The sequence below is a fragment of the Atheta coriaria genome, unplaced genomic scaffold (genome assembly GCF_025399875.1).
Source record: "Atheta coriaria isolate IRGN ID8LTWV9N9 unplaced genomic scaffold, Caltech_Dcor_3.1 hic_scaffold_7_pilon, whole genome shotgun sequence".
Taxonomy (NCBI): domain Eukaryota; kingdom Metazoa; phylum Arthropoda; class Insecta; order Coleoptera; family Staphylinidae; genus Dalotia; species Dalotia coriaria.
Window position 1 is genome coordinate 9907037 of NW_027045449.1, and position 21879 is coordinate 9928915.

At 34.1% G+C, this 21879-nt stretch overlaps 2 non-coding genes across 2 annotated transcripts; both read right to left on the minus strand.

Annotated features, from left to right (window-relative positions):
• Positions 1-308: 308 nt before the first annotated feature.
• Positions 309-380, minus strand: TRNAM-CAU (transfer RNA methionine (anticodon CAU)). The gene has a single exon. It is a non-coding gene; the product is annotated as a tRNA-Met (tRNA).
• A 343-nt stretch (positions 381-723) lies between these two features.
• Positions 724-795, minus strand: TRNAM-CAU (transfer RNA methionine (anticodon CAU)). Its single transcript has one exon. It is a non-coding gene; the product is annotated as a tRNA-Met (tRNA).
• Between the last annotated feature and the right edge of the window lie 21084 nt (positions 796-21879).

Consider the following 21879-nt stretch of genomic DNA (forward strand, 5'->3'; position numbering starts at 1 on the left):
GTTTTTGAGTACCGTTGGGGCAAAAATAACAAAGTTGTAGATAGAGATTGTGTACGTGAACTCACACGGACACGCAGGTTGCTATTTAACTCTATGTGCGCTCACTGACACTAACAAACAACGTCACTATTACACTCAAACTGTTTTCTAGTGCATCCTAAGTGTATACTAGCGCCATCTGAAGCTGAAGTATAAAACCATGACTTTTCTATGTTTATTCTCATATTTAAAGCCTAAAAAGTCAAATTTGAACATTTGTTTCATTATCTAAACATAATAAACCAATAGTCAAACAAATAAAAAGAAGTTAGCAGAGCGTGGTTTCGATCCACGGACCTCTGGGTTATGGGCCCAGCACGCTTCCACTGCGCCACTCTGCTCTTGTTGTTTGGCATGATTTTTCGTTATTTTGTTGAGCACACTAAAAAACGATCAATATTCAATATCCATATTAATCAACAATATACGAGTACAAAATATATAAAATTTTGCTTTGTTTGACTGACGACGCATGGCAATTTATATGCTCTTGAGCTACACCGAAGGCAAATGAGCAGGCGCAAGCTCTACCCCGTGACTAAAAATCGTGACTAAAGTATTTTCTCACGTTTAAATCACCAGTTTAGTTCTTTTTGGCTGTCTATGTTTAAAGTACCACTGTGTAAAAAGTTACGCTTTAAAAGTGGAAGTAAAAAATAAATATTTAAACAAATAGGAAGAAGTTAGCAGAGCGTGGTTTCGATCCACGGACCTCTGGGTTATGGGCCCAGCACGCTTCCACTGCGCCACTCTGCTCTTGTCATTTTCCATGATTTTTCTTTATTTTATAGAACACACATGGAAATTAACAATATCCAATATTCACACAACAATCAAAAATATATATTATTCAATAACACTCACAGTTATTGCCTACATAAATCTCTTCTCATAAAATAATAATTTATAGCAAAAATCCAAAATCATCACTAACATGCAAATAAATATCCAATACCTACCTACCTGCAGAATTCTGTGACATAATCTAGACTTGAACGCGAAATTCATCATTACGATGCGTTACATCAGCCATAACTCATTCCACTTGTCATCATTTCCATATTATCGCCACGTTAATCAGACGATTATACGCAATAACACGCCACGGACATGTATTCGAAAGAAAACTCACACGAGCGTGCGCGCACAAATGATAACATTCGAAAAGACAATGCCAATAACGAAATTTATGGACCGCCCGAAATGATTTATCACTCAAGCGAAAGCACTACATTAACACAATCACCGTCACAGTCATATATCCACCGGTGACCAAGTGCCAAGAATCAAGGTTTCGACTTATTTAAATTAGTTATAAACACCAGAAATATGGAATACTAAAGCCTTCCTTTTAGAATTCAGAATTAGAAACGTTTTTTTGTTAAACATAAACGGATAGTATTTATTGTGCATTGGAAATTATAATTTAACCTTGATGAAGAAATTTGTAGCTACCTCTAATATTTTAAAAATAGAAATAAAACATTTTTTGTCCGTTTGAGCGGGGGAAATTGTGTTTTTGTCTGTTTGTTTCCGTTTCAGGACTAAACCACTCAACCAATTTTAATGAATTTAAGTTTATAGTTAGATAGAATATTGGAAAATGATATAAACAACTTTTTGTTGCAAAAAAATTAATTTAAAACATTTAAAATCAAAGATAAAAAACCTCCACCCAAATTTACCTATAATACAATTATGAAGAAATTTATAGTGACCTCTATGATTCTAAAACGTTACAAACTTTTTTCAACCACTAAAGCAGTAGAAATTGACAAAATGAGTTTTTGTCTGTTTGTATCCGTTTGAGAACTAAACCACTCAACCAATTTTAATAAATTTTTGTATACAGATAGATAGAATACTGGAAAAAGATATAAACTACTTTTTGTTACAAAAAAATTATTTTAAAACAAGTAAAATTTAAAAAACACAAACCTGTATGCAAAATTACATATAATACAACCTTGATACACAAATTTATTGCAACCTCTATGATTTTTAATCACAGCAATAATAAAACCTGAATAAATTTGTTGATTGATGATTATTATGATAATCCACAAACCTAATTTTTGCAATTATTAAGCAATAACATAATACAGTTCTACATGAGTGGAATTTTGAGTTATGAGCCAGATACGCGTCGAAAAATTTTGGCGCACGAATTAATTACGCGCTTGATTTAATGTGACTGCCACGCCGAGCAGAAAATCTCAACAACACTAATGCGTAGCATTTACGAATGATGTATGCCTCATTCTTGCACGCACCTATTACGTCCAACACTCAAAATACACGCATGATTTGATTGATATTGCTCATAGGACCCAGGCGCACGTGTTAGGTTATGTATATTATGTCTCACCAGATACACATGTTAATAGCCGTGAGCATAAAATCTATAAAAACTTAAAAAATTGATTTACGTTGTCATATAAAGTACAATCATCAAGATTGGACGATAACTGGAGGCATTGTTTGTTAATTTTTATTAATAACATATCTCAATGTGTGTGAAATATGAAATATGAATTTATGTCCTGTAATTTGAACATTTCAACACAGTTTTAATGCAGTTAGCCATAAAATAGCGCAAAGATTTATTTCGTGTTGATTTGTGCCGAATCGATTTATATCCAATTAAAATCGGCGAGAATTCCGGGCGTCGCAGATCAGGAAGCGCTCCTCGATCGTGACCTCGCGAAACAATATCGTGCGCGAAGAAATTTCCTATCATCTGATACGTTCCCGGATTACGTTGGTAACCGCTGAAGAAAGCCGGTAATAATGAGAACATTCGATATTTTTATCTGTCACGAAATATCGCTAAATCACAATTACACTTCTTTTTATTGCTTCGCGGAGGGTATTTCCGTAATTACCAATATTGCACAACGTTGCATTACAACAATAAAGCACAATTTATATTTTTTACGTGTTTTTAAAACTACAATTAGTCAAAAACCAAAAACAAAAAAAGCAAAACTATTCCTGTTATAAATTACTACTCATTTCTACTCATCTATTTAGATATAATATGTACCTACGTGTTTATGTAAACAGTTTCTTTTCATTTCTTTCGTTGATGTTGTTGGTTAATTAACTTCACAGCTTTTAGAGAGAATGATCAGTCAACGTCGCGTTAGGTCATGTGTGTTGGGAAGTCGGCGTTCATGTCGACATTCAAAGTGTGATGGGTGTGATAGATCGAGTTGGAATACATTAATTCGGCCTGCCGTGTGCCGTCTTCGGCGGAATTTATTTCCACACATGGGATGGCGAGCAGGAGCCGTGCACTCGGCATTGTACATCAACTATAGCGGTATTATAGCGTCTTATCATTATGGTGTTGCTTGTCGGGGACCTGGAGAGCTTACGTTTACAGCCATCAATGTACGTAAAGTGTAAAAGGCTGCCTAGACCAGTTAGACCACCAGGAACGTGAAGTAACTGTTGTAATGTGCAGTGTTTACGTATTTAAATTAGAAAAACTTGTAAATTGCACTTTTTAGGTTGTTTTTTTGAATTAAAACAGTTTGGCGCGCCACTAACGCCACCTGGTGGGAATAATACACAACGTTTTGCAGTGGTAAAAAAAGAAGAAAACTGCAGAAAGATTTAATAAAACATATTTGTGAATATTTTGTACTAAAAACAAATTAATTCCGTGTTAAAACAATTAAATATCTTCTAATGTTTAAAAATTCAAATTCAAAACATAACTGAACTTTCCAAACGTTGTAGAGGGGGCGCTGTTGTAGTTTTGAATTGTTTCTGCCGCGCGCTTAAAATTTTGAGGTTAGTTCAAAGTCAAACACAATAGTTGGTGAGGTTGGTGACTACAACGTTCAGGTTCGTACAATAATTAATATTAATATAAAACAAGTCAATTATCTTTATCAAGTCAATCAACTATCAATCTGTAGGTAAATGAGCTGAGTTATTTGCATTCGCATGTGTTGCATGCTTGCAAATCTTTTCAACACAGTGAGAAAATCTAGTCTTGCACTCAACTCATTTAGCTTGTTAAAATTCCATCAATTTCTTTTCACGCAAACACATAACAATAATTTATATAAAATATGACCACCATTACCGGGAGTAGCAACATTTATGAGTGAATATTAAATTACGCATTTTTCGAGCCAAACAGCCTAATGGCGAGGTGGATTTTCAACGAATCAACGAGCAGATGCAATAAGAAATATCTACGCCGTTGTGTTGCATTATCTCGACACATTATCATCGCATAGGAATTATGTAGTTACCTATGAAAATAATTAGAAAAACGTATGCGTGCTTCAACCTACACTCCATTAGGCATTATGCTTTGGAGTGGTTTATATTAATATCGTGTGTGTTTAGCATAGTAATTGCTTCGGCGTGAAAAAGAAATTACGAATCTTTTTTAATTAATTTCGAATGGATGTCGGCTTTTAATGAGTTGCCTAGGCATACGAGATATTACTATATCATTGATGTTAATATTCCTGTTATTAACCATTCTATTTCGTCGATTTAATTGCAGATAAGAGGTTAAAACATTATAAACATGTGTTAATAAACGCGAGGTACTTTCGATCGTGATTTGAATTTACGCATGCGCAGTAATAACGTCACTCACCGCCGTAGTAACTGTTTTTTCACCGCTAGAGCGCTGGAAATGCAAAAATTGATTTTTTGTTTGTTTGTTTACGTTTTACAACAAAACTACTCAACCGATTTTTATAAAATTTAGTTTAGAGTTAGATTAAATACTGGAGAATAACATAGAGTAGTTTTGGTAGCAAAAATTTTTATCTAAAACAAAGAAAATTGGAGTTAAAATTTAAAATGTATTATTTCATCATAGAATTTTTACCTTTCTTGGCAATTACATGTACGATATATAATTGACACGCCTGTCGAATCGGACGCACGGCGTGATTATGAATTTCCCCACACGGCGCATTTAAATTAGGCAAACACAGCGGCGGATCGTAATCAGCGCGCCTTTTAAAAGCGAAAACGTCCGAAGCATGTCGTGTCGCCATGCGAAGGCATGCCACAACCTGTTACGTCGCATTGCTGACGGAAAGGGCCTCGCGTGGCTCATGCGGCTCGCGTGCTCTTTGCGTCCGAAGAACAAACAATGCGCCTGTGCGCGAGAGACGCGCGCGTGATTTATTCAGCGGGCGCGCATTTACGGCTCGCGCGCGCGCGCGCCCGCGACCAGTGAAAGTTCGAGCGCGACGGGAGAGAGATAAATTAAGTTATCTGAAAACTGTCGGGCTTTTCAAACTGAAACGGAAAAAAACCTAACCTGATCAGCGTGCGCGCGCGCGCCTGCGTCCACGATCTGCAGCCAGCATTGCACAAGCAACAAGCAGATATGTATATTATTCGCGTGTGTCGAACATCAGGATTTTAATGAGAAAAGGCATTGTTTAGCACGCCGCAAATGTACAACTATTGATCGATGATAAATCATCAGTGTAATTACCAACAACATTCAAACAAGTTTGTAATGGAACTATTTTCACATAACGTGAAAATTTTTATTTTTATAATTTTTTTTTTTTAATTTGCTTCCTGATTTACTACTTTAAACCTTAAAAAAAACCTTCATTAACTATAAAAGGTAAACATACAAATCTAATTAATCAATTCCAAGTCAAATAAAAAATTTATCCCAAAACAAACAATCAATAATACAGAAATTAATTATCTACTGCGTTTGACACGCGGATAATAAACATCAAGATTGTTTCGAGCGATAATAAATAACCTCAAACACATGTACCCGAAATGCATGTCTTCGCCATGCGGAAAAAAATTAATTACCATCGCAAATTAGATGCACGAAATTAATAGGAGCAGACGATGATTGAATACCTTGTTTGATGTGGTAGTAATGTCAGGCGCCTGCTGCAGGCGCCTTGTTTTAAATATTCCATCATTTAATCGATGTGCACCCGAACATGGCCACACGCTGCAAATCTACGCAATTTTAGATTCGGTAAACTAGTTTAAGACATTGATCTCCACATGCGATAAATGTGAATATCCTTGAGACGTCCTTGTCAAACAAGCTAAACACATCAGAAAAAAACAATGACAATTCAAACCAACAAACCAAAACAAAATTTAATAAAAAATATAATTAGTTTAGAGAACGTTTAGAGAAGAAAAAAAACGTATTAAATAATTAATTATTAACCAATAAATTAATTTGAGTTGGTATTACTTAGAGTTGAAAGCAATTACACTCGTGTTTGTTCCTGAATAGTTCAAAGCTCACACGATAACAAATTTGTCCTCGTTTTATGTTTTATAAGGTTTATAAAGCATTAGAAGTGTTTAGATGGGTCTGCTTGCGGCGGTTACCTTTCGCCAATCACGATTCTGATTAGAACATTTATTTCATTTGATTCATTTATCCACATCGGGTTTTCTTTTGTGTGCAACGAGTGCAATTGTACATTTTTATCATTTTGACTATGTTTCTCAGGGAAGTGAAATGATTTAGTGGTTTTGATAGAAGCTTTCAACAAATGAAATATTTCACGACTTTAACAATACTAATATTTTGATATTTTCTACAGAATTTTGCAAAAATTTAGTATTTTTTTTTACATTTTTTTCAAAATTTGCTTTTTACGAAATTTTTGCCATAAAAATGATTATTTCTTTCGAAAAACCGAGCTACAATGCTTAAAAATAATTATTATTTACAATAAATCCAATATTTGGGCATAAATTGATAGTTTTGTTAAGAAAAAAGTAATTTTTTCGTTTAAAATTTTGAAATTCACGCCAAATGACTTTATATTGCTTTGTATAATTGAGTTTTGGAGGGGGAAGTGACGTCAGTGTTAAGTTTCTTGCTCTAATTAGTGTTTTCGATAAGAATTCAAGCGTTTTTTGACTTTTGCATTAAGTTTTTATTAAAATAATCATAAACTTTGCATTTAATGAAAAGTTTAATATTCCACGAATCAATTTTCATTAAATAAATAATAAACACATAATTTCATTCACATTTCAACATAGACATCATAAAACTAATTTAATTTCAGTTACAGTTTCATAAATCACTCCATAATTATAAGCTTAGAAACATTGAAGTAGATTTTCGCAAGCACAATTGAACCTATCGAACGATTATCGTCTAATTAAAGCGAATTTGCATGCGAGAACCCACGCATTATAGAAAATAATTAATGCTTTCCGATCGTCCATTGGGAGCACTGAAAGCAGCGAACAATACACGCCCTCAAATGTGTAATGCGCACGAAATCTACATACCTACATGTACATACGAGCGCACAACTTAATTAAGCCGTCTGCATCTACGACGCTTATTAAAAAATCAAATCAAACAGGCGCGCTCGGCGTGTGTTACACCTGAATGTGTGTCGAATTAAAACGAACACTTGAAAGCTTGTAAGGTGACTGGACAAGGACTGTTAACATATCAAACCCAACAACGGCCAAGAATAAATAATTAAATAAATAATTTCTTGGAATTTAACATTTTTTACGCTAATTATACTCAAGTGATGCAAAAATTTAATTTGCACACATAAAAAACGCAATAAAAAAATTTAAAAAGTAAAAATCTGCAAGTTTGTAATTTGGAGGCTTATGTAATAGCAATAAGTGAATAATAAGCAAAAAGCACTCTTTGTTAATCACGCATGCATTTTACGCATCGTCAAGCCGGCCACTTGCAACAACTTTTGAACATCTTGTCGAAGGCGAGATGTTGTAACACATTCTGTAAGTGCATCGCTTAAGATAGCGGCTCGCGGCAATTGAGTCTAACCGGAATCAGCAGGCGCAGAGTGCGGATAATTGCGGTGACAATGCGTTCCGCGTGAGATATTATGTGCGTCGTGTATTTTTGCGAAATTAGCGCGTGCTTTTTTTCAGCTCAGCGCCTCGTTTGGGGAAAGTCGCGCGCGCTGTTGACATGTTAACGCAAAGCGGCGACTCTCTACCGGCAATAATTTTTGCCATTCAATGCGCGCGATGTTATTTATTAGGTTGGCGACGACATTTTTGCGCTGCGCTTTTATTTTTCCCTGCGCTTAGTGAAAGTTGTGCGCCCCGGGGTTCTGCTGACAAAACGATTTAAATCTGAGTTCAGTACAGAGAATTGTTTATGTGTTTTACTCTTTTGATACAAAAAATGTGAGGAAATTATGGTTAACATGGTAAATACATGTTGCGCCATCTGTCGGAAAATTATTTAACCTCAAAATTGACAGGTTTTAATGAAAATTATCGTTTTTTTAACGAAATTTGTGTTTTTTCGTGTTTAGGCAAGAAAAACACAAATAATGCTTCCAGCAATTAAAATTTAAGCAAAACTTTGAACCTGTCATTACTGTAAATGCATATTGCGCCATCTGTATGCAAATTTCATAACTATACCTATGACAGATTCTATACAAATATTAACCTAACTTTAAATATATCAAAATCGTTATTTTCGCATTAATAATTTAAAAAAATGTATTTTTATCTTCCACTTTACATTTTACTGATGAATAAATTTGATAACCACATCAGTACGGTGTCGACGGAAAGGATCAAAGGTGTACACGCAGCGACTTGAATAAATAACGTATTCGGTTGGTACTTATATTGATTTCCCCAGTTATCAGCCGCACCATCGAGTCTCACCTGTCAAGCGCGCATATCAAGTTGCATACACAAGCCGACATGTGAAGAAAATCACACACATAACCTCACCTTATTCTCACCATATTTTCTTGCATCTGAAATGTGTCAACTTAATGACCAGAAATATGAAGTGATTTATTATAATTCTGCGATAAATATCAATTACTGAATATTACCGCGAGTTGAAAGAAAATTACAAAACCGAATACGCAATGAGTGATTATTTATCGTTTTCGGTGACTCCTCGAAAATTATTTATCGCTGCGCGCGAGGTTTTCCGTTTTCTACGCTAGAAGATTCCAGCGAGTGCAGGTCGTTTCTCAGGCGTGCATTCGCACAGGATGCGCATACGTGCTGCATGCTTTTTGATATATTTCCGATACCAGTCTGCGCGTGCATCGTGCATGCAAGTTTTATTTCGAGTATTCGCTTTCTTGCGTCGCTGCACGCTTTGCAAGACCCGCACAATATTTCATAATTCGCCATTCGATAAATAACCATCAAATACCGCTAAATATATAAATAAAACAATCGTGCGCGCGGACGCATCCAGGGAAAAATATTTAATTTGTCATCAGCGGGTTTATTAAAGACTCGTTTGACCTATAATGCTTGTTTTGCATCTTGAGTAATAGTTGCAGATATAAAACGCCAAATATGGACGGAACCATTTTATCAGTCTGACGCCGAGATGATCTTCTAAGATAAGTCTACATATTATGACCAAATGTGAAACCCACATGAGTTTATAAGTTGAATAAAAATGTAAAACGTGTAAATCTCATTAACGTGCTCGCGCATTAAGGCTTGCAACGCGCAGCTCGCCCTCGACGCCATTTATAGCATAGTGCAAGTGTCTGCCATTCGTTTCCACCAGTCTACAACTTATAAATTTCTATTATTTACCATTAAACGGAGGCAGTTGGTACTTGAAGGCGTTACGGCGTTTTACAGCGGTTGCCATTCGTGAATATGATTTATTGCAAGGCTGCACATATGCACCACTGTTTGCCTCCTAAAATACTGGAGTAATTGATGGTCGCCATAAATAATTGTCATTTTTTAATTAGAATAACAATACGCACGTTGCAGACAAGTGATAAACGCGCAATTAATATAGCGCGAGCAGTAGTTGTAGTAGTAGGAATGTTCGCGTACAATCGGCTCGATAAATTCCGCAAGGCGGACGCATAAAGGTAGGCAATAAATGTTTGAAAATGATAATAAAACATTGCGCAGATAGGAAATCTGGTAGTTTATGTCATGAAAAACGCATTAGAAGGCAGCGCCGTGCCACGAGCTCGTAAATTCCGATCGATGTGGCTTTCGATCGAATGTTTTTCAAATAAAAACAGCGATAAAATGATTATATCTAACCATCCCAAATACACAACAACCAAATATTTGTTGGTATATTTACCATAGAGAAACGCCACTTTCTGTATGAGAAATTTGTGTCAATTGTAAGATAAAAAACGTTTTCAGAAAAAAATTGCGATTTTTTGCTAAAAGTGTGTGAAATTTATGAAAAAAAATTGTTTTTTGCCAGTAATTTCATACAAAATTATAAAAAATGTTAATAATGATAAAAAATACATTGTTTGTTTGCTAATATAGAACATTTCCAGTATTTTAGGCGCAAAATAATAAAATTTTGCTGATTTATTGCAAAATTAAAATGAATTTCTTCAAAAATTCTTATTTTTACTGACTAACTGCCTCAAAATTTACAAAAACATTGCAATTTACCAATAATTACTATATGTTTTATAAAACCTACTGAAATTTTCAAAATAATACCAAATTTAGCAAAAAAAACAAATTTTTCTTAAAGTTTTTGCAATTGCTGCAAGTTTTCCGTAATCGATTTCATGAATTGAATGAAATAAGTCGAAATAAACGATAAATGTTTCAGATATCGTAAAATTCAACCGCTACCGACATGCAACAGCCACGAAAATTGAATAAACGTCAATAAATACGCTGGGATTGCTCACACGTTAGATGTTTTTTTTTTGTGTGTACACTAAGATACTTCTGCGTATCGCTGTTCGATGTACCGCCTCGACAGCGGCGCAATTTAGCGCAGAGAGTTGTTAAATTATTTGCATTTCGTGTCGATAGGCCGCAGAGGCCGCCAACTAAAGACAGGATAACAGGTAGGATTATTTGCGAGTGCACGCCGCGCTGTGAATTCTTGCACTGCTTGTAGAGCATCTGAAGTCGAACAAGTGAGCATTTTCAACATCAACCGCACTGATGCTTATCGTCGGTAGCAATTCCTGGCAATATCTACATGCTTTACCGACTACGGATTGTTCATGTTCATAGAAAACCATGCTTCTTGATGTTTGCGGTTTGTAGGAATAGGAATAGGAATAGGAATAGGAATAATATCATAGAATAAATAAAAGTCATCATTAAAAACTAAAAATAAAAAAAGAGAGTTTTTAATTATGCAAAGACATTAATCAACTCTGCATGGGTTTTAAAAATATTTTTAGATTAGAAAATAACTAATTCTGCAATAGATGAACGTATAATTTATCTTATGCAAAACTTTTTGTTGCATTGTTCATCTTTCTGCTAAAAATTAACTGTAGTCTAATGTCCGTGACTTTTTATGTTGTTTTTGACATTCCTGCGATTGGTGCGTTATAAATAAGAAATGAAAAAGTTATTTATAAAAATGCACGTTGAGAGAGCCACGTCCTTGAAGACTAGTGAAGACCTGGAGCACTTTCATAACTTGTCTTGCAGAATAATAAAAACATCTATACTAATAGTATAAATGCAAATATAACATTGTTTGTATGTTTGTGAAGCTTCTACGCAAAAACCACTCAAACAATTTTGATAAATTTTGGTATAGAGATATTTTAGACTTAGGAAAATAACATAGGCTACTTTTTGTTGCAAAAATATTACTTGAAGGGTGTGAAAAATAGTTTGCTAATTTGTACAAATTTTGCACTAATTTGAATACTACAATATTTTAAATACACTTGATTCCAGTCAAGAACTAAAAAAAACAAGTAATTATATAATTTAGTAACAAAATCTTATGTTTTAATTAAGTAATATTTATTTGTGTGTCGTTGTATCATCGTAAGCGCGACACACACGAATTTATGTTATGTGACAGATTGTGAGAAAGGACATCGCCTTGATTATTAATTCGGCAAGATCGGACACGATAAGACACCGTGTTTCGAATTAATTCGCCTCTTACATGCCTTAATGTTTTCATCTGGAATATATTACAATATTACGAATGTGTGGTGTGCGCGCTCGGCTTCTTCATAAACATTGTCGACGCGTCGAAGCCATCCTCTACGAACGTACAAATAGGAGAAGATGAGGACACACTCGCACCGCGGTGTTCTTGAATATTAAATGAATCTTATTTTACGACACGCAAACGCGTTCGGGATGTCCAACTCGATCAGACGGAATATGGTTGTGCGCAGCACGCAACCGAAGACACGAAGTCTTGTTTCGTCGTACAACGTTACGTGTACACTGTACACGTTTGTAGATATATATATATATACAGGTATACGCTGTATGAGATGTTGAATTAAGTACATAAATATTTTGCTGTCTGCGCGCGGGCTCCTGCGTCAAGAGTGAATTGATCAAACGCACCGCAGCGCATTGTGAACATTTCATTAACGAAAAATGTTAATAATATGTCCGAATGCTAATGAATTTATTTATTATGCGTAGACAGCCGGTGCGCACCTGGGATGACTCTTTATTAACAATTAAAACAAATATTAATTAGCATCAAGTAAAAATTTACAAAAAAATTCATAAAAAATAATTTAAACATTGATTTCTTTTCTAAAATTTATAAATTTGGGTAATTTTATGTAATTTTATGGATTTTACACCAAAAAAACTAAAAGAAAACAAAAATTTCTTATTTTGTGCTAAAAATCACACAACTAGCGACATCTAGTGGTCATTTTGGTACTATTTTCTTCTTATTGAAACATAACACGCAAAATCAATCAGAAATCGATTTTTAATCCTACGTTGTTTCACATATAATAATTCATATTACATAAAGCCCAATTTAAAACGATTAAGAACCCGAGGTGTTGGCTTATGATCAAGACACAGTCAGTCACATCTCATACATTAGATTGGTTTGTTTTAATGGCCGTAAAGCACGTTGCGCGTTGGCAAACAGCGAGAAGCCGTGATTGTTGAATTAGCATTTTTATTACGCACCCGAGCGAACGCGCGCACGCATTCGACGCACGCAGAGAATTATCGATACACGCCTTCCGCGCCTGCTGCCTAGGTGAGGCAACGAAACACGGGAGTCACTCTGGTCCAATTGCGAGCACCTGCGAAATCGGCAAATGGGCAGAAACGAAATCGACACGCGCTGACACGCACTATATCTACTCGAATTTTATTGCGTAAAGCGTAATGGTGTCTAATGCGTAACCATTTTGTTTCGTTGAAAGAAAAGAAAATTTTAATTTATTCATTGAATTTTGAAAATTATTGTTGGATCTTCCACCGCTGTAGTCACAACAATATAAATCTTTTATATTTATTTTTTCGTTGGGAATTTTGTTTCTAGTAATTTAAAAATAATTAATTTTTGTGTAATATAATCCTGCGACGGTTACAAATTGGCTTGGAAACTATTATCATTTGTCATGCTTTCAAAAATAAATATTTAAACATGTTTGAATAAATTTTGGTTAAATATTTTCTATTAATCAATTATTTTTGGGTAAATAATTATATTATTCATGAAAAAATCTTGATTTTTAACATTTTTCTAACAAAATTCTCATAAAGTTATGAATTACATAACCTCACTTGTATTTTCTTGAACAAAAACAATAATAATTAAATAATTTTAATTATTAAACATAATTTTTACCATTTTATGAACATTTTGCTTAAATATTTCATATTAATGATTTTATTCAAGTAAAAATCAAGATTTTAATTTTTTTCTAAAAAATTTCCCATGAAATTTTGCTTACATAACCTCACTTGTGTTTACACACACAAAAACGATAATAATTATGATTTTTGGCATAAATCACACACTGTAACACTCCACCAGATTAATCCTGACATGCGTATGCTTATAATAAGCAGGTTTGTGGTGCGTGTTTCTACGATTCGAATCTGATTTGATTTGATTTGATTACGCATTGGTAAAAATTTATTCAAACGGTGAGCACAACGCTTCGACATGCGCTACATTCGGATGATATATGCGCCGTCCGCCTAAAATCATAACCGAGATGAGATTCGAGATTGCGATAAGCACAGTAGCCGAAAATCATGCGCTCGTACGTGTGATTTAGGTGTCAGTAATTCGTGTAATAAAAATGCGTACACAAATTGAAATTAGTTGTATTTATTTTGCAATTATTCATTACGAAATATTTTGTTTTCGTTTTCTGGTAAATTGATCGAACACAATACCGAATAGAAGCGACGGGACGTGCACCTAGGTTGTCTGGTAAACGATTCAACCGGTCCATAAGTCAGGAGATAATCAGATAAGACGTGGAAGCGATAGCGCAGGATAGTCATTATCAATTACGCAATAAACAACTCGCCGCTCGTATCGCGTCAATCTAAATCTCCAATAGCAACAAATTTCGATTGACAAAAGCGCTGCATGCGCCCGCACGTTGTTAGTTACCTTTCATCCATTGTGTGCGCCTTGTGAAGAAAGCAGCAATAGAAAAGTCGACACTATTGTCATTTAAATATTAACTGCTTTCAACAATGGCTAACTGCGGGGTTAATAGACTTCTTTTTTGTGAGAATTTGGAAGGTGAAAGAATGTTTAATGAAAAAAATTATAAAATTTAGAATAGTGCATTAAGAACGTTACGTAAGTGTTTTTGTGTGTTTGTGACACTTTCACACAAAAACCACTAAAGAAATTTTAATAAAATTTGGTTTAGAGATGGTTTTGATCTTGGAAAAGAATATAGGCTACTTTTTATTGCAAAAAATTTATTAAAACGGTGTAAAATAAACGATAAAAATTGATATTGAGATTTAATCAAAGTTTTAGTTATTTAATTCAAACGTAGATGGCGCTACAGTACTTTAATAGCATTTCTAATATCTTTAAATTTAAATTAAATTTTTTTTGACGAATTTGGCCCGTAATCAGCTCAAAAACCCAAGAAAATAATTACATAACTTATGTTTTCTTAAAATTTACGTGACTCACTCCATGTAAACCGATTCAAGTGATCCTTGTAAACTCACATGACAGTACCTAATGAGCGCCGGTGGTGCCCGTTCGCATCGGACACGCTAGACACGTCGTGAAAGACAAGAAGTCGGTTTCGTTTTAACGACACAACAAACCGCGAAGACGTGATCGAGGAACGGGACACATTAGTAACGCATTTACGGCGGACACAGGCACGCGTCGGACGCGCAGCATGCATTAGCTCTCTCGCTTAACGACACCCGAAGAATTACAATCGGCCGAAAGGACCGGCGGAGAAAGCGACTAATTTATGCAATTTTTCACATGTCGCTTCTTGTCACTTTGTCAATTGAAAAAATAATACGTCCGCGAGAAAAGCGAGAGAAAACTTGATTATTTATTTTGCATCAGGTGAGTTATCGCTGGTTTTTTACGTGTTTTAATCTTGTTGGGACAAATTTTACATAAATAAAACATGTGAGTTATTGTAGAAATTTTTGGGAAACATATTAATTATTTTTTATAGTGAAATATTGAATATTATGGAGATATTTGTGGTAATTTAGTTAAATGAATATAAAAATGATTTTATTTCAAAATATGACTTTTATTATTAGTCATAAACGTAGTTTAGGTAACTAATTGTTAATTTAGCTTGAAAACACTTTGTTTTCTAATAGAAAATTAAGAAAAAAGCCATAATTGCAAAGATACAAAGAAAAAACTTATAAATTTTTTATTTTCTCAAGTTCCGCTTGTTTTTTACGTGTTTTAATCATGCTTAAGCAAATTTTACATAAATAAAACACGTAAATTATTGTAGAAATTTCTGAAAAACAAATTAATTAATTTTTATGCTGAAATATTGAATATTATCTTAAAAATTGTTTTAATTAATTTAAATAAACATAAAAATGGTTTTACTTCAAAGTGTGACTTTTATTATGAGTCATAAAACCGTTTTAACCGACTAATTGGTGATCTAGTTTAAAAACACTTTGTCTGTTTTTCTATAAAACAATTTTATCACACCATAAAAATAATAGAATACAAAATCTCAAGCGACGTGTCAATTTAAGACACTAACTTAACTCTTATTCAAATTTAAATCCTCACACATGTGCTATATGCTATGCTGCTTTCCTATCAACATACGAATACATTTGCATAAAATATTATTATCAATAAACAGTTGGGTGGTGGAGTGATGGTATCGTGGAATGGAATCATAAACTTAATGGAATGGGCGCATCTTTGCAGCTTACGCGTACAAATCAAAAGAAGTGCAAGATGCCGTTACAATTGACAGATCAATTTGTTGGAATCGCCGAAATAAAGAGCGTTTACGCGTGCATAAAAGGCGCGTAAAGTGCGCACTTACCAAGCGTGATAAACGACGCAAACTGGACTGGAATCGTGCGCTGGTTTACGGTTTACGGCGGACGCTGCGACATTTCGGAATTTATTGCCTTTATATGATAATTGATTTAGTGTGTAAAATGATGTATGGAATTTCACCTGTTTGGATTAATTGCGATATATGGCATCAGGATATGGGAAAAAATATCAAAACTTTTACCGGAATGAATAATTTAAGTAGAAACACATTAAGGAGAAATATTTTTAATAAAATCATTATTTTTCGTATAAAATAAGTTATTATTAACGGTGGAATGCGTTTATTTTATCGAAAGCCTTTAAATATTGTTGAAAAAAGGATGCAACCCAACATACTTTCTTTATATTTTACTTTTTTTCAATGATTTTAGCAAAAAACGGGAAAATATTTGAAATATATTTAAATAAAATGTTTTTTATATAAAAATCAACTAAAATTATCGCTAAAATTCATTTATTTCATCGCCAATCTTTAAATATTGCTGAAAAAGTATGCAACCCAACAAACTTCAAGAATATTTCACTTTTTCTTTGAATATATCAACAAAAATCAAAAAGGAATCATTTTGATAGCGTAAAATGTGAAATAAACGAGTTACTTTTATTTTTACACAATTTTTAACTTTGTGTAAATTTAAAATTATCCAATAAACCTAGAGAATTTAATTTGTAGATTGTTATCAACATCAATAACTTATAATCCGGCTGTGCCAAATTCTTTTTGGCATGCTGCTCCGCAGTATTCGCCAAGGTGATTAATCACGCGCTCGAATGTGTTTTTAATTAATTGCGCGCGGTGTCGGCGCGAATGCGCTTTGCGCGATCGGTAACGATTTGCTCGCGTTCATTTTCGCAGTTTTGCTGATGCTTCGTCGCGATATGTTAATTTGATAAATTACCGATTAGATCTTAAACCACGATTATCACTTTTTTTCGAATGCGTTTCGACTTTTTACAATTTTTTTAACATTAATCCGGTGTGTTTATACTAATGCAAAAAAAAGTGCACGTTGACAAGATTACGAAGTAACTGATATCGATCGGATTAAATTACCACTTTTTTTGTGCTGGGTTTGCTGTTTTTGGCAAACGCAGTAATGGCGTACATTTATTACTGACAATTAACAACGAGGCAAATGTTGTCGACACGTTTCGCCATTTTACGTTTTACGTTTTTGATCATTAATTAACGGCAGGCGGGCTGGGCTAATATGCAGTTACGTGTAGTTGTTAACAAGCAGTCAACACCCAAATTCAAATGATTCTAAATATGCATTTTGCTTTTACAAATGCAACAACGCCTTTGAAAAAAGTTTGAAATTTTGATCAACAGGCTGATAAACGTTTTGTTTCAACTAAATGTTTTTTATTTGTTACATAAACAAAGAAATTTATGTTGTAGGAGTGATTAATTATTACTTCAAGTATAATAAATGATAGGCAAGAATTTATAACCTAAAAACATTTTTTTAAACAAGATATGCAACCAAATATGCATCTAAAAATTAAATCAGTATAATTTAAGTAAAAAAAGTACTAATGCCAATTTCGTAACATTCGTAAAACTCAAACAATATTCCTAATTCCCAAACACAATAGAATCATAGAAATTGAAATCAAAACCGCAGCAATTAATTGGAAAATCACGCTGACTGCCCGACGGGCGGCTATTATCGTCGGAATGAAAATGAGTCGCAATAACCAATCGGCTTGTCAATCAGACACACATGCACGCGTGCTGTACGTATAATATTAATGGAATAATTAATCAGACAAAATTGGCTACGTGCTCGCGATGCGCGCCGTACGTGCAATGCAAATGCACACATTCACACTGAACCGCAGAGAGGCTTCGTGGACGTCGTGGACGTTTGCGGTTCGGGTTATAAATAAACAAGGATCGCGTGTCTGCCGAGGTTCATTCTTAATTCTGGTCGTCGGGCTTTATACAAGCATGACTCGGGCGCGCGCACACGACCATACGAATATGATACTATTAAAATCCGTTTAATTGCTTTCTAATTGGCATATATAATTTAAATTAAGTTGTAATTGATATTGTAAATACAGATTTATTACGAGCACCAAATGGATTAAATATAATATTGTGATTTGTATTGACTTTTGTAATATTTATTAAAATAATATAAATGCAAGGGTAAAATTGGTATTATGTATGTTTGTGACGCTGTTGAGCAAAAACCACTCAACGAATTTTGATAAATTTTGGTATAGAGATATATTGAACCTAGGAGAATAACATAGGTTACTTTTTGTCGCTAAAATATAACTTGAAGGGTGTGAAAAATAGTTTGCAAGTTTATGCCACGAAAAAGATAAATGACGCTGACGCATGCAAAAAAATGTGATGAAAAGGCATAACGAAAAATGAATTATTTGAAAAAAGTTGTAGTTATTCTTCTCAATTGCATTATTACTTATTAATTCGTTTGTTTGTTGTGATTTCAGTAATATAAACTTACAGATTCACACAAACACACACAAACTTGTCTGAGAAATCACCTGATTTATTCTAATGCAAATAGTACATCTCAGCGGCATCTCGGGACTATAAAATATTGTTGTTTTATTTATATTCTAATCATGAAGGAGAAACGCGGTCAAAACAGTTCAATGCAGTCAATGCAGTTATTTCTTATTATTTCGTGTGCTTGTTGTGATTCTACGAATGTTTACTTTACTATCTGATATCGCTGCAGATTGGTACGATCTTCGCAACGCCGTGCACACTATCAGTGAAATGTGAACATGTTGAAACATGTTGAAACTTGTTGTTTCAAATCACCTGATTTATTTTAATGCAAATAGTGCATCTTCGCGGCATCTCGGGAGTATACAATAAAATATATTGATTTTGTTTATATTTTAATCATGAAAAAGAAACACGATCAAAACAACATGTTTGACTCTTTCTATCACTCGACCCGTCTACTTACGATTACCTGCCAAAATATGAACGCAATTCTCTTATTCACGCGCATGTAATAAGCAATTACATTTGACATTTCTAATTGTTTAGTTTTTCAGGCAGAGATATGCTTATCATACTTAAATTTTCATTAATTTTCCTTTATTTCTTCTATTTATTTTATTTTTTACACATTTGTAATTAAATATGGGTACATAACTTTATATTTCTAGAAACATAATAAATTATATCATTAGAAAATGAAAGAATTATTTAAATATTTAAGTATTCATTTAGTATTCTAGTCTATTCCACGCAAGAATATTACTCTTTTATTTTGTTCGTTTGTTGACGTTCTATCAATGTGTTCTATCTGTGCGGCTATTGATAAATACAATCTTCACTACGCAGCAGTGGCGGATTATGCTTCAGTGGGGCCCTAGGCGCAAATCAAGTTTGGGGCCCCTAAATCCGAAAATTTTCAAAAACGGTTATTAGCCCAGTAAAATTAATAGTTTTAGCGTACGGGCGCCGCAAAGTCTACTTCAACGTTCGTTTGTGCCAAAAACTAATTTCACACCACCATGAGGTAGAGTACCTGGCGCGTTTTTTTTTATCGTGGTATCCCCAGTAGGCTAATCCACACGCACTATTCCAAAATTTAATGGATTTGAAATATTTATTTATTTATAATTTTTCGTGAATATTGGATTTACAATTTATATTTCATAAACTTATGAAGATGCCCTCTGGGCGAAACATGTCAACTCCAAATATAAATTGTAAATCCAATATTCACGAAAAATTATAAATAAATAGGACCGATCGAAATATCACAGGTTAAATTTTCTGCCATACTATCCGCGATGGAATTATCGTTTTCAATGCTATCTTGGTTCTCGAGTTCATCGTACGTGTGCTCAAAAACGGTAATCGTATTTAAATATAAATTACAAATTAAAAAAGTTGATTTTAGACCATTTCTTAATGCTGCATACATTTCATGTGGATCTCTAATATTTTCTTCTTGTACGTATTTTAGAAAATGAGTTAACTCATCAGTGAAATATTCTGGCTCAATATCTTTTTCATACTTAGCCAATAATCGCTCTACACAATCATTAGTCTCAACACGGCTTAATTTTAAATCAAAGAAAATTTTAAAATCGTTAAGAACATTGATATAGACATCGCTCCTTAGAGTAATTTCTGATGTTAATACATCACATACAATAAAAATTTCTTGACGAAAATGCTGTATCATTTTTGTTCGTTTCATCATATGGATATTTGCGTTTTCTTTGTCTCATCTCTTTATAAGAATGATGAGCTGTTAGGATTTAGCCTCCTCTTCAACAGTTTCGAAATTATTTCTGACCTCTGTTATAAATTCATTTAATGATTTTAATAAACTAACACTATTAAGAATATTTGTCTTTGGTTCCTGTAAGTTTTTGCTGGTAATTTCGATTCTCTGTAGGAGTTTGTTCCAGAAAATATTTAACAGGGCCTTTATAGAAGCTCTTGTTGATTATTGGCTGCAGTTTTGAAAATCACCCACGCCAAATCGTCTATGCACAAAACTTCGAGAAAAAACTTTTGTAGAACTAGTGTTGTCGGGGTTGTGATTCAAGACTCACTGACCACTCTCTGTTTTTCTTTTAATCCAACTACCTACCACCCCAAAAATCTAGATAAAAATTGTAGGAGGATAAACGTTGGTACAACGTGTTCCGCAGATGTGAAAAAATGATAGAAAGACGAAATAATTAATATTCCAAAAAAGAGAGCTACCCGCTATTTTACAACCTCAATGGAATATTCCTCAACTCAAAAAAATTGGCAATATACTACTCGCATTATAGCTATAACTTTCTAATGCAATATTCAAGAAAAGGTCACAAAAATTCGTGGCAGAAAATATCAAAATTTTATTTTAAACAGTTTGTCATAAAGAAATAAAATCGGAGATAAAAAGTTTTAAGTCAGCTATATATCCGTGACGGTTGCTTTGCGGACACGTGTGAAATGCTGTTTTGGGCGCCAAGCGAAAACCGATACGCTATTCATAAAGGCTGAGGTCAAAACCAACTGATGAAGTATTTGTGAAATTACGATATCTATATGGGGCATATAAGTGCCAGGGGCCCCTCAGGCAGCCGGGGCCCCCCAGGCAGCCGGGGCCCTAGGCGCGCGCCTAGTGCGCCTAGGCCGTAATCCGCCACTGCTACGCAGCGCGAATTCACTGACACACACGCAAACTTGAAGTAAGAAATCACCTGATCTATTTTATTGCAAATAGTGCATCCTAGCGGCATCTTGGGACCATAAATATATTCATACTTGTTATGTTTATATTCTCATCATGAAAGAGAGACACGATCAAAACAACGTGTTTAACTTGTGCTATCAATGTACCCATGCATTTCTGATTACCTGTGGAAATATTAACACAATTCTCATATTCATGTGCATCTAATAAAATAAGCAATTACATTTGTCGTTAATTACTGTGTTTTTTTGTGCAAAAGAATGCTTATGATATTTATATTTTCACTCATTTCCTCTCTTTATTCTGTTACAGTACAGGTCATAAATGATATGTTAGATCTAAGTAAATCCT